Below are 13733 nucleotides of genomic sequence, written 5' to 3'. Positions count from 1 at the left end.
CTCTCTGTGAGATTCGCTTTTGGCCGTGGTCGAAAGGTGTGTACAAGCGAACTGGAATAAATGTGCTTCAGTACTAATTTCTCGGCTTCTAAATTGTCGCTTACCTTTGCCTTTTGCGACGTCTTCCGCCCTTAATCGACCGACAATTCCTTCTGGCCTAGGCGTGCGCTTCTGCAATTTAAAATTGTGCCGGTTGTAGCAGATTCGGATCGCAGATTCTGGTCTGTTGCTTACCTGTGCCTTTCGATGTTTCACTCGCACGTTTTTCCCGTGGGGGAAGAAAAAGCTTTGCTTATGTGCCTGACCGATCCCTTGGACCGCGTCCAATCTGATTTTCTTTTCCGTGCCGATTTCTAGCGGCTGCGGTGCACACACCACTCGCGAAACGTCGAACCCGACTCGTGTTTTGCGGCACTTTCAACTGTCCGTAAAAATTTTGCGCTGGCGAGCTTCTTGCTTGTCCCGGAACTAGTGACGACTGTCGGTCAGTCGAGCCAACCGCAAAACTTAAAATTTTCCCACGAATGAAAATTCACTGGCGTCTCTCTTGTGGCCAACTTGCGCTCAAACGGTTTAGTTTTCAATCCAATGTCTGGTTGACAATCCTTCCGAATTCCGAGTTCTTTCGGTTATTTTTGCTCAGTGTTTGATATTTGTTTTCATCGACAGGGGTGTGTTTCTTGTTTGCACGCTCCTAATTATTTGATGGGAAATGGGTAAAAGTAACTGTTTGCGTATTTGCTCCTAATGTTGTAATTTTCTTGAATAACTAGATGCGCCTGCACATTTTTCGATCGGTCAAAAATTTACATGGATTTTTTTCACACCTTGTTCTGAACGTTCTTGAATTATTGTTTACACATATCAGTAGACAAGTATGCAATGTGACGATGTTTGCTTAGCGAAATTTCAGTGATCCACGCTAGACTGTCAAATATCACAAATCTAAAAGTCCGGACCGTCCGGTCCGTACAACTGGTGAAATAGTCAAAAGCCGGACCAAGTAACAAACCAATACTGGACCGTTTCAAGGCCCTGGTTAAACGTCTGAACGTCAACACAATATATTAATTTTTGGAAACAAACCATGTCCATTTTAAAGCTATTCTTTGATCTGTTGACTTAAAGAATCTGTATGGAATTTCTGGATATGTTTAAACATTTTGATATTGAAAAGAAATAAAAGTTTATTCATTCAGTTTAAATTTATTGTAACAATTATCTGCGATAAGATAAGGAATCATTGATATGGTTAAGAAGTGGTTGAGATTGAGGTTGAGCCTGTTGTTCTGCCGCATGTCTTCAACACGTCCCTCAGGCTCTCTACTTTGACTTTGACCCTAGCATTATCACAGCCTTGTTTCGCTGTCCACTAGGTACGGTTTCAGAACACAGTTCACATAATACTTGATGCTGGAATAAAGTTCAATTGGAAAAAGCACTGATTCTAGCCCAATTAAATTTAAACTTACGAATTTTGATAAAGGATATTGATAGTGGACCCATCTTTGCCAACCTTCGCTCGTTGTAAATGGGAACCTTTCGTTTGATCTAGAAATAATATAAGCCCTTATTAAAGCAAAGTTTCGCAATAAAATATTTTGAAAATATACCTTGAAATTCCGAAGAAGTTCCATGACTTTTTCAAACGTTTTGTTTACAATTTGGAATGGCATGACTGCTGTGATTAGTTAGTTCTCGTATTCAAGAGACATACACATTTGACGGTGAGAGAAAACAGCGAAATCGTAGTTTTGTTTGTTTTTTTGTTTGTTTTGCTAGGATTTTAACACTCTCGTGTTATTCATCCCTTTTCCTCCGTGGCTTGTCAAAATTTTGAATGGTGTTCGTCGTGTGTACTCATTTTAGTTGTTGGATGTACTCATTTTTGATGTTGTATTATATTTGGTCCATTAAATTACTTTTTTGAAGAAACAGTATAATTTTCTTCTCTTCGATGGGACAGTTGGATAGGATCTGTCTAAGGTCGAATTCACAGTGAGCGCGGTGCGAAGTGCGAAGCGAATTTCCAATTCGCGCGAAAAACCGCTTCTCATTGAAACACGTTGAAAAAAACATCGACCGGCCACAGTGCAAGCGAATTTTCGTGCGAACACCTGGCTGGATCGCGCGAATTCATCCTGTTCATCCGGACATACACTGAAAATATTCTCTCGGATATTTTTTATCGTAAAATGATTTATCAAAAAATTTTTTTTCAAAAGTTTATTTATTTAATTATCATTGCCGTTTCTGTTTTGGTAATGAAAAATGCACGGTTTTTTAGCGCGGATTTTCGAAACAAACGCGGTTTCAGTCTTTTTCTATTGAAACAAATTATAACTGGCAATAAACGACCGGTGGCATAAAAGCCCCACAATATGTGTATAGGGTGAAGGGGCTGAACGAATAGAAGTTGGAATTTGTTATCCGACGCCATCTTGAAATCCAATATGGCCCCTTTCACTCAACTTTAAAATGCTGGAAGTGACTGAAAAGCACATGAAACTCCCACAATATGGGTATTGGATGAAAGTACTCAATAAGTAGAAGTCGAATTTGACTGTCCGACGCCATTTTGAAATACAAGATGGCGGTTTCCGCTTAATTCAAAATGCAATAAATAACTGAAAATCGTAAGGTCCATCCACAATATAAGAAATCAGTAAAAGGGATAAAAAAGTAGATGAAAAATTACTGACAAAAATTTAACAAAAATTTTGAGAGAACTGCAAAAAAGCACTGAAAAGAATAAACAAAAATATAACAAGTGTTATAAAACTAAAGTAATATTGACAAAAATAATACAAAACTGTGGGAAAATATGAATAACTATTACTAAAATTAAAAAATATGACAAAAAAAATAGTGACAAATGACAAAACTTTGGATAAAACACGCCAAATGTGGTTAAATAATTAAGCCAAAAAATATGACAAATATTACAAAATTAGACAAAAATATGAGAAAAAAATCACAGAGAAAAAAAAATTATGATAAAATTATAATCAAAATTTGATAATGAAATGACCTGACAGAACTAATATAAGGACCAATATTTGACAATAAATTTACAAAAATGACAAAATAATAACAACAAATTTACAATAAAATCACAAAAATCTGACAAAAAATAAGGCAAAATGGCTAGAATATGATAAAGTTTTGAAAAAAAATATGACAAAAAATTGTCAAAAATAATGACAATAATCTAACAAAATTATGAAAAATGAGATAAAAATATAACAAAATACTTTCAAATATATGTAAGAAAAATGACAAAATGATGACAAATACGACATAAAAATCACAAAATTAAAAAAAAAAAAAAGACAAATCCAAACATATAATAATAATAATAATAATAATAATTTATTAATGATGAATATGTAAAAAATATATCGCAAATACGACGAAAAAATGACACAATCTATAAAAATCTATGGGCTTGTGATATGTGTAACTCAGTTGGCATGTTAGTTCCCTCCTAAGCCAATGTCCGTGAGTTCAAATACAAGAGTAATCATCGAATGCATTTGTACTGGAAAAGACTTTCAGTATGAAGAGAAGGTGGTAAAACGAATATAATCGAACGAAAAAAGACAAAACTATAAAAAAAAACTTACAATCAAATGAACAAAAAATCTGACAGAACTATGACAAAAATATGACAAACGAAAAAATGACAAAATTATAACAAAAATTAAAATAAAATGACAAAAATCTTACAGTACTATGACAACCTTTGTCAATTGTCATAGTTTTGTTTTATCATAGTTTTGTAACATTTTTTCATACTTTTGTTGCATATATTTTTATCACATTTGTAAGATTTTGGTCATAGTATTGCCAGATTTATGTTATTTTATTTCAAAATTTTGTCATACAGACCCCGCTTGATTTTGGCAACATCCGAGCAAAAACCGTTAGTTTTTGGCAACATCCAAAAAAGACGTTTTTTTGTCTTTTTTTTATTTTTTATTTTCATTTTAAACAAATAAAAATTAATGTAAAACGTAATATTAGCATGAAATTTTTTCATTCGGCTTAATTATGATAGTTTTAAACAGTAAAAACATGATTTTTTCCATGTTTAATGCAAGGAATATTTAAATAAGGTAGTGTCGAGAGCCATATTGGATTTTTTTTTGTGACGTCACAAAAACGAATGTTTGGAAATTTTATATGGGAATGGCAGAAATTAAAAAAAACATGTTTTAGAACGAAAATGAATTTCAATTTCATTTTGATTGATTTGTAAGACCTCTATTTCACCACCACTATGTTATGAAATTTTCTGGTCCTTTGAAGATTGCATTATGTTTTTTTCTCATTTTAATAATGAACGCAATGTCATCTTGAAGCTAAAACGTTCAAAAACGAAGATAAAATCTACTTTAAAAAGGTCTAGCTGGTAGTTATTGAGTGTTCAACTGATTGTCATGATTTTTATCCAATCGGTTTACCATATTCAATTCTTATGTAGAACAATTAACATCAATTGATTATTGTTAACTCGATTTACTAAAATGCGAATAAATAATTGTGGTTTTATATAAAAGTTTGTTTTTTGATTACCTTTTTGTAATAAGGATCTTAAACTGCACTGATTTGATCATTTTCATGGAAGACTTTGAATTTATTTGAAAGTTTTGCAAATTTGAGTAGGGAAAATCCACCATTTTCTCTGACTTCGATGGTCTATTTCATACAAAAATTACTCGAAAATCCAACTTATTTGTACCGATCTTGAAGAGCAAGAATTGTTCTAGAATAACAGGTATTACAAGTGGAACATTTCCAGCAAATTATCAACGAAAAAGAGGGCTTGAGATATAGCTCAGTTGGCAAGTCAGTTGCTTCCTGAGCGGATGTCCGTGAGTTCGAGCCCAAGAGTAAACATCGAACACAGTTGTACCGGATAAGTTTTTCAATAACTTTCCGCCAACTGCAACGTTGATAAAGTCGCGAATGCCACAAAGATGGTAAAACGACTATAATCGAAACAAAAAAAAAAAAAAATCAACGAAGAAGGCAAATTTCCTAGTAAATTACCAGATTTTTCGTGATTGTGACGTCGCAGTGTGTACTAATACTAAAGTAGGGCTGCCTCGACACTACCTTCTTTAAATGTTCCTTGTGTTTAATGCTCATAACTAATATAATTGAGTCAAATTGAAAAATTGTATGCTAATATAAGGTTTTACATAAATTTTGACTAATTTGAATTAAAAATCAAAAATGAAAAAGTGACAAAAAGAACCGTTCGATTTTGGCAACATAAAATTTTCGGGCGTGTTGCCAAAAACGAACGGGGTCTGTATTTGTAATTTTTGATTAGTTATTATATTTGTCATATTTTTATTTCATTTTTCATATTTTCCATAATGTTGTCAAATATTTGTCAAAGTTTTTAATTTCGAGTTTTGGCATTATTACTAATTTGTTGTTATTATTCAGTCAACTTTTATTAATTTTTGTCAGTTTTTTTTTTTAAATTTGGTCATGGCTTTGCCATTTCAATGTCAAATTTATCATAGAATTGGTATATTTTTCTAATATTTTTGTAATATTTTTATCACCATTGCCATATTTTTATTAAAGTTTTGTCAGCGTTTCGTAATATTTGTTATTATTATATTGTATTTTTTTTCAAAATTTTGTTATATTTATGTCATAGTTTTAGAAGATTTTTTTTGCGATTTTCAGTCATTAAAATTATTTTAAAGTTGAACGGAAGCCGCCGTATTGGATTTTAAGATGGCGTTTCATAGCGTCAGAAAAATTCGACTGTTACTAATTGATTGAGTTTTTCGGAATTAACGCGGATTGGTTTTTTTTTTGCGCGGTGCGTATCCCTCGCTCACAGTTTTGTTAATTTGCAAAGATTTTTTCACATGTGATTAATTTTTGCAACACCGAAGGTTTTTTCAGTGTTGAACCGCTTCGCAATTCGCGTGCACTGTGACCGGCCTTCAAAAGCGAACTTGCGAAATTCATCCGGTGAATGAATATTTCGCTTCGCGCTCACTGTGTTCGTACCCTTAGGGTACGAACACAGTGAGCGCGAAGCGAACTGCGAAGCGAAATATTCATTCACCGGATGAATTTCGCAAGTTCATTTTTGAAGGCCGGCCACAGTGTACGCGAATTGCGAAGCGGTTCAACACTGAAAAAAAACCTTCTGTTTTGCAAAAATTAATCACTTGTGAAAAAATCTTTGCAAATTAATTTGCAGAATCAAAACTGTGAGCGAGGGATACGTACCGCGCCAAAAAAAAATAATCCGCGTTAATTCCGAAAAACCACGTTAACTTCGGAAAACGGCGGAAAAACCTTGCGCGTTCTAGGACCGCGGGGATTATGAAAATGAATCTTAAGGTCATGAATTGCCTGGACTTTATGAGTACGTCGGAGAATAGATTTTTGACACCCAAATCCTGTATGACGGCTTCAGCCTAACACCAACATGCTTTAAATGACTGAATCAATTAGAAAAAGTCGAAATTTGCAGTCTGACGCTATGAAACGCCATTTCAAAATCCAATACGGCAGCTTTCGCTCAACTTTTAAATATTTTAAATGACTTAAAATCGCAAGAAAAAAAATCTACCAAAACTATGACAAAAATATAACAAAATAATGAAAAAAAAATTACAGTATAATAACAACAAATATTACGAAACGCTGACAAAACTTTGATAGAAATATGACAAAGGTGACACAAATATTACAATATGATAAAAATATACCAAATCTATGATAAATTTGACATTAAAATGGCAAAGCCTTGACCAAATTTTAAAAAAATCTGACAAAAATTAATAAAGTTGACTAAATAATAACAAAAAATTAACAATAATTCCAAAACTCGAAATAAAAACTTTAACAAATACTTGACAACATTATGGAAAATATGAAAATTGAAATAATAATATGAAAAATATAATAACTAATCAAAATTTACAAATATGACAAAATGTTGCAATAAAATAACATAAATCTGGCGATACTATGAAAAAAATCTTACAAATGTAATAAATATATATGTAACAAAGCTATGAAAAAATATGATAAAAATTTAACAAAACAACGATAAGAAAACAAAATTATGACAAACAGTTGACAAAGGTTGTTATAGTACTGTAGGATTTTTGTCATTTTATTTTAATTTTTGTAATAATTTTGTTTCATTTGTCGTATTTTTGTCATAGTTCTGTCAGATTTTTTGTTCATTTGATTGTGAGTTTTGTCTTTTTTCGTTCGATTTTAGTCGTTTTCACATCTTCTCTTCATACTGAAAGCACTGACCATACTGACTGGACACTCGATTTCGTTTTCTGGATAAGTTTTCCAGAAAAAAAACAAAAAAAAATCATTTTTCCAACAGTACGCAATGTCGATTCCAGAGTGCGCATCGATCGATTTGAAGAAATGCTATCCCAGTTAGGAAATGCCACCCAACTTTAAAAATAAAACACGCAATTTCTACGATAAAATCGGGCTAAACAGGACCATTTTTCCTACAGGGCATTTTTTGTCAAATTTTTCAGGTTCGCCACCTGCCGTCGGTATTGCGAACCTGCAAAATCTGACAACAAAAAATTAGACAGAAAATGGTTGAATTTTTGTTCTAAGAGTCAAGTCAGTGTGGTCAGTGCTGAAAGTCTTACCCAGTACAACTGCATTCGATGATTACTCTTGTATTTGAACTCACGGACATTGGCTTAGGAGGGAACTAACTTGCCAACTGAGTTACATTTTTAACATCCCAAGCAACCAAAAGTCGCGTTTTTACTTAACTCCGAACTCCAAAGTTCACATTTGGCTGAAAAAATGTATTACGGGAACCTCAGGTGACTCTTGTCGCGTAAAAGTTACTCAGGAACTTCCATCGCCCTTTGAAAGGTTAAACTATCGATAACGGAGCTTCTAAGCGCTTTTAATGGAACTTCTTTCAAGAAGGTCGATAGCGTTCGCGTTACATTCCAAAACGCACCATTAAGATACTTGAAGGCGTTTTAAAGAACCTATATGGGAAATCTAAGCGACATGTCAAAAATGTTTTTCAAGAAGGTCGATAACGTTCGCGTAACATTCTAAAGCGCACCATTAAGATACTTGAAGGTGTTTTAAAGAACCTATATGGGAATTCTAAGCGACATGTCAAAAATGTTATTCAAGAAGGTCGATAACGTTCGCGTAACATTCTAAAGCGCACCATTAAGATACTTGAAGGTGTTTTAAAGAACCTATATGGGAATTCTAAGCGACATGTCAAAAATGTCTGTCAATTTCTTGTCATGGTATTTTTTTTGTTTATATCTGTACTGATATTTACAAATGGAATTCAAGATTTTTTCGAATTTTTCTTATAAATGTTTAATAAGATATTCGAATAAATTTTTGATGATGCGAATTTTTGTTATGATTCATATTGTGTACTGAAAGTCCTTTGAAAGAAATAAGGTACCTTCTGTTGACCAACCCACTCAATCATCTCAAATGACATTAAGTTTAAATACTTATCATTACAGTGGCAATTAGCTATTGCTGGATTGGTCGAGAGGCTGGTGAGTTTCATTGCAACCTAGAGAGCAGCGGTTCAATTCTCTAGGCGTGTAAGCACCCAGGTAACCATTTAGCACTGTTGTAAGCCGCTTTACAGCCCTATAAAAGCACTTCAGTGCCTATAAGCCGTAAATAATGTTTTCAAATGCTAATAGGCACTGTAAGATTGAAGCCCTGAAATAGGCCCTATATTGGCATTAAAAGCCGTTCATCAGAGCTTTCAAGCCCTGTATGATAGCTGTCATTACGAAGAGAGAAACAAAAAAGAAAATCAACTAGATTTTATAAAAAGAAGAGCTGTGAATTTATTTATTTTTAATCTTTTGGCTTAGGAGAAAAAAAAATGTAATTATTACGTTGATTTCAATAACGACCGCACATAATTATTTTTGTAATTGACTCCACAGGTCACCGAAGCGCTCGATAGGAAAATGGAATGCTGTTGGTATTCTCCATAGAGGAGAATCAGGTGCTAGGAAACATTATTCGACGACCGGCCGCAGCTGCAGAAAAGATAAGAGTTTGTCGGAATGAAACTACTGGAAACAGTTGTTCAGCCGACAAACTTTCTGTCTTAAAAGGCAGGAATATCAGCCAATTTGCCACCCAAGCTGCTGTTTTAGACGAACAACAGCGAATTATGTGAAGTGAATGATTCAGAAGGTTTTTTAGAGAAATATTCCGAGTGACTTCTTCAATTCATGGATTTGATTAAATAAAAATCAGAACAACAGTAAAAGAATCTGTCTTGTTTCTTATTGCTTCATTTAAATGGGCCAAATTTCCAAACATTCCTGCGTTGATAGGATAGGCTATCAAGTAAAGTGGCCGATTAAATGCAAAGTGGGAAAAGTTATGAGTTCGATTCCAGTTTCTACACAAAAAAAAAATCAAAGGTAATGAAAGTTGTGAGGAGAAGAGAGATAGAGGAATACCTCCGGAAAAAGACGAATGTAAACAAATGATATTTTTTCCTATTTTTCTTCTAGTGGGTTGTACCCACTGGATTAGTATTTTGACATTTCCTCACAGGCCGTATATTGGCCGAAATACACGCCAAAATCGGCTTTTGGGCAGCACTTAAGTCGAATATAGAGCTTATGAGGCTTTGTAAGCATGTTCTATATTCGACTATAGAGCTAAAGTAGGGCCAATTTTAACGGCTTAATGGTTACTTGGGCAGCTTTTGTAATCAAAACAATACAATTAAAATCAATGAGATAGACCATGATAGACCGGCAACCTAGCAATCTGACAAGTGGTTGTCAGAGCAATCTGTCAATTGGATTTTTTTTTCGGCGCGTAGAAGTTTCTTGACATTCTCTTAGGAGCTGAATAGCGTTCTCTACAGCCCCCTAAACGAACTTGAAAGTAGCTTTAAGAACTTAAATTTTGGGCTGATTAGCATTCTCTTCAGACACAAACGAGAGCTGATTAAGCTTCTATGGAACCTTTTTAAGGGAATTCTGGTTGCTTGGGATATTCAACATTATGTCATTTTTTTTAAATTTTGTGTTAATTTTTTGTCAGATTTTTGTGATTTTATTGTAAACTAGCTGATCCCATACGAACTCCGTTTCGCTTTCAACTTGGAATATGTCATGAACAGTTTGTATGAAAGCTAATTGCCAAGCATTTTCCAGATGCACTTCTGAATTCATTGTTAAGTAATACCTAATTGCAAAAATATTGGTCGATCACTTTGTCTGTCGTCTGCCACTAAATTTGAAATCAGAAATCCTTTGAGCGTGCCAAAAAACCACGTGTATAAATTTCGACTCGATCATTGCATAACAACGCAATTATTGCCAAAAAGCTAAACCCCATTTCGGGGGCTCTTATACAACCTTTGATGACTGAAATCGATTGCCCTTCCCTCAAAACTGCCGTGTGCAAATTTTCAAAGCAATCCATTGAATAATAACGTCAATATTGCTAAAAACAGTGAAAAACTAATTTATACGGACGACCCCTTTCGTCGACCCCTGGCAAATCATTTGACATCTGAAATCGGTTGCTCGTCCCTGAAAACTACCGTGTGCAAATTTTCATCCCAATCCGATGTAAAATAACGACGATATTGCAAAAATATTGAAAGGTTTATATGGACGACCCCCTTTGCCGGCCCCTTACACTGAATTTAATACCTGAAATCCATTGCTCATCTCTCAAAACTCTCGTGTACCAATTTTCGTCTGAATACGATGTATAATAACGACAATATCGCATCAACAGTGAATAGTTAATATGGACGACCCCTTTGGCCGACCCCTAATTTTAGTTTGGATTAGTGAAATCAGTTGTTTGTCCCTAATAACTCCTATGTGCAAATTTTCACCCCAATCCGATGTATAAAAACGTCAATATCACTAAGATACTGAAAATTTTATATGGACGACCCCTTCTGCCGGCCCCTTACACTAAATTTGATACCTGAAATCGATTGCACGTCACTCAAAACTATCGTGTACCAATTTTCAACTGAATACGATGTATAATAACGTGAACATCGCAAAAACAGCAAACAGTTAATATGGATGACCCCTTTGGCTGACCCCTTACACAAAATTTGACACCTGAAATCGATTGCTCGTCTTTCAAAACACTCATGTGCAAATTTTCAACACGATCCGACGAAAAGTAACGTCAATATCGCGAAAACAATATTTGTCTTCTATCGACGACCCCCTTTAGAAGGGGTCATCCGAAAATCTAAAAACATTTTTCATCCTTCCTGGTCCTAATGAGCATCCATGCCAATTTTCAGCTCTCTAGCCCTTAAGATGGCTGAGTCTATAGAGGACAAACAAACAAACAAACAAACAAACAAACAAACAAACAAACAAACAAACAAACATACAGAAATTGCTTTTTATATATATAGATTTGTTGTTATTATTTTGTCATTTTTCTCATTTGTCATAGTTTTGCTGCTATTTCTGTGAATTTTTCCTCATATTTTTGTCTAATTTTTTTTTAAATTTGTCATATTTTTGGCATAATTATTTTACCACATTTGTCGTGTTTTATTCAAAGTTTTGTCATTTGTCTTTATTTTTTTTGTCATATTTTTTAATTTTAGTAATAGTTATTCATATTTTCCCACAGTTTTGTTATATTTTTGTCAATATTACTTTAGTTTTATAACACTTGTCATATTTTTGTTTATTCATTTCATGCTTTTTTAAATTTTGTTAAGTTTTTGTCAGTAATTTTTCATCAAATTTTTATCCCTTTCACTCATTTCTTATATTGTGGATGGACCATACGATTTTCAGTTCTTAATTGCATTTTGAATTAAGCGGGAACCGCCATCTTTTATTTCAAAATGGCGTCGGACAGCCAAATTCGACTTCTACTTATTGAGTACTTTCATCCAATACCCATATTGTGGGAGTTTCATCTGCTTTTAGTCACTTCCAGCATTTTAAAGTTGAGTGGAAGGGGCCATATTGGATTTCAAGATGGCGTCGGATAACAAATTCCAACTTCTATCCGTTCAGCCCCTGCGCCCTATACACGTATTGTGGGGCTTCCATGCCACCGGTCGTTTATTGCCAGTTAGAATTTGTTTCAATTGATAAAGACTGAAACCGCGTTTTTTTTCGAAAATCCGCGCTAAAAAACCGTACATTTTTTATTACTAACACAGAAACGGCAATGATTATTAAATAAATAAACTTTTGAAAAATATTTTTTTGATAAATCATTTTACGATAAAACATTTCCGAGAGAATATTTTCAGTGTATGTCCAGATGAACAGAATGAATTCGCGCGATCCAGCCGGGTCTTCGCACGAAAATTCGCTTGCACTGTGGCCGGTCGATGTTTTTTTCAACGTGTTTCAATGAGAAGCGGTTTTTCGCGCGAATTGGAAATTCGCTTCGCACTTCGCACCGCGCTCACTGTGAATTCGACCTAAGACTGTTCCCAAGACCGGACTCGATCCTAAGCGAAATCGTAGAGCGAAATTGGGGATTGACGAAATTTTTGTGTGCAAACTCTAGCGCAAGAAAAAAATCACAACATCGTATCAAAATTTCTGCACATAGAATTAAATGTAACACCCTTAAAAATTATTCTACCAATTCCCTACACAGTAAACGAAAATTACCGAGTTCGGTAATTGTTTTACCGAAATTCTAACATGTGTAAATCGTTAAACTGTTCGGTAATTTTTTCGGTAAAAAAATAAACGAACATCGGTAAATGAAGAATCGATTTACCGATGTTCGTTTATTTTTTACCGGAAAAATTACCGAACAGTTTAACGATTTACACATGTTAGGATTTCGGTAAAAAAAATTACCGAACTCGGTAATTTTCGTTTACTGTGTATAAATTGATTTATATAAATATCCTTTTCTTTCCTATCCATTTAGTTTTTTCTCAATTAGTGGTATGAATAAGGTTTAGCAATTGCTTCGGTAGCTTTTACTTTGCTCGAAATCAAGCAAAGCAAAAGCCCAAAGCATTTGCTTAGTTTGGTATGAATAAACGTTTGCTTAGCAGATGTGTACTAAACTCTTAGAACATAGCTTTTGCTTCGAAAAAAAGAGCTATCCAACCAGCAGAATCTGAAATTTTCTAAAGTAAAATGAAAGAAGACGATAAAAAAATTGAAAAGTACGGCTAAAATAGCCATGAAATCGACGGTGCGGGTGGTGGGTGTAAGAACGATCGGAAAAATTTAAGTCAATACATGCTCGTATGTTGATGTTTGAAGAAAATTGAATATTGTCAAACAAAAAATTACCTAGCTTTATCATTTATCATAAGCTCTCCCACACGTTTTCGGATCGGGATAATCCGATATATAAAAAAAATAGGCAATAGGCGCGCATCTTAACTTAGATGTTTTTTTTAATCTTTGAATTATAAAAAAAAATTATATAAACTTGGGAGATCTGAATTATGTTTTTAATTATTACAACTTTCTTCCAACTTCAAGCCGATTGGGACTTCTTCCACTGTAGCCGGATTTTTTTAGTTTGAAATATTTACTAATTGATTTGTTTTGTTTTATCTTAGACGAATCATTTCATACAAAGACAGAAATATGAAAAAGTTGGGTTATCACTTCGACTGTTCTTTATCTATGTTGAAAATGCCTTTTTAAATTGTATTGAAGTGTAATATTGCTAATTTTATAAATTCATGA

At 33.9% G+C, this 13733-nt stretch overlaps 1 long non-coding RNA gene across 1 annotated transcript; it reads right to left on the bottom strand.

Moving 5' to 3' along the window:
• Positions 1-1295: 1295 nt before the first annotated feature.
• On the bottom strand, positions 1296-1707 carry LOC129742927 (uncharacterized). Its single transcript, XR_008736578.1, has 3 exons — positions 1614-1707; positions 1473-1551; positions 1296-1413 (listed from the first exon to the last, which is right to left on the bottom strand). It is a non-coding gene; the product is annotated as an uncharacterized LOC129742927 (long non-coding RNA).
• Between the last annotated feature and the right edge of the window lie 12026 nt (positions 1708-13733).

The sequence above is a fragment of the Uranotaenia lowii genome, chromosome 1 (genome assembly GCF_029784155.1).
Source record: "Uranotaenia lowii strain MFRU-FL chromosome 1, ASM2978415v1, whole genome shotgun sequence".
Taxonomy (NCBI): domain Eukaryota; kingdom Metazoa; phylum Arthropoda; class Insecta; order Diptera; family Culicidae; genus Uranotaenia; species Uranotaenia lowii.
This window is presented reverse-complemented; position numbering and strand designations above follow the sequence as displayed.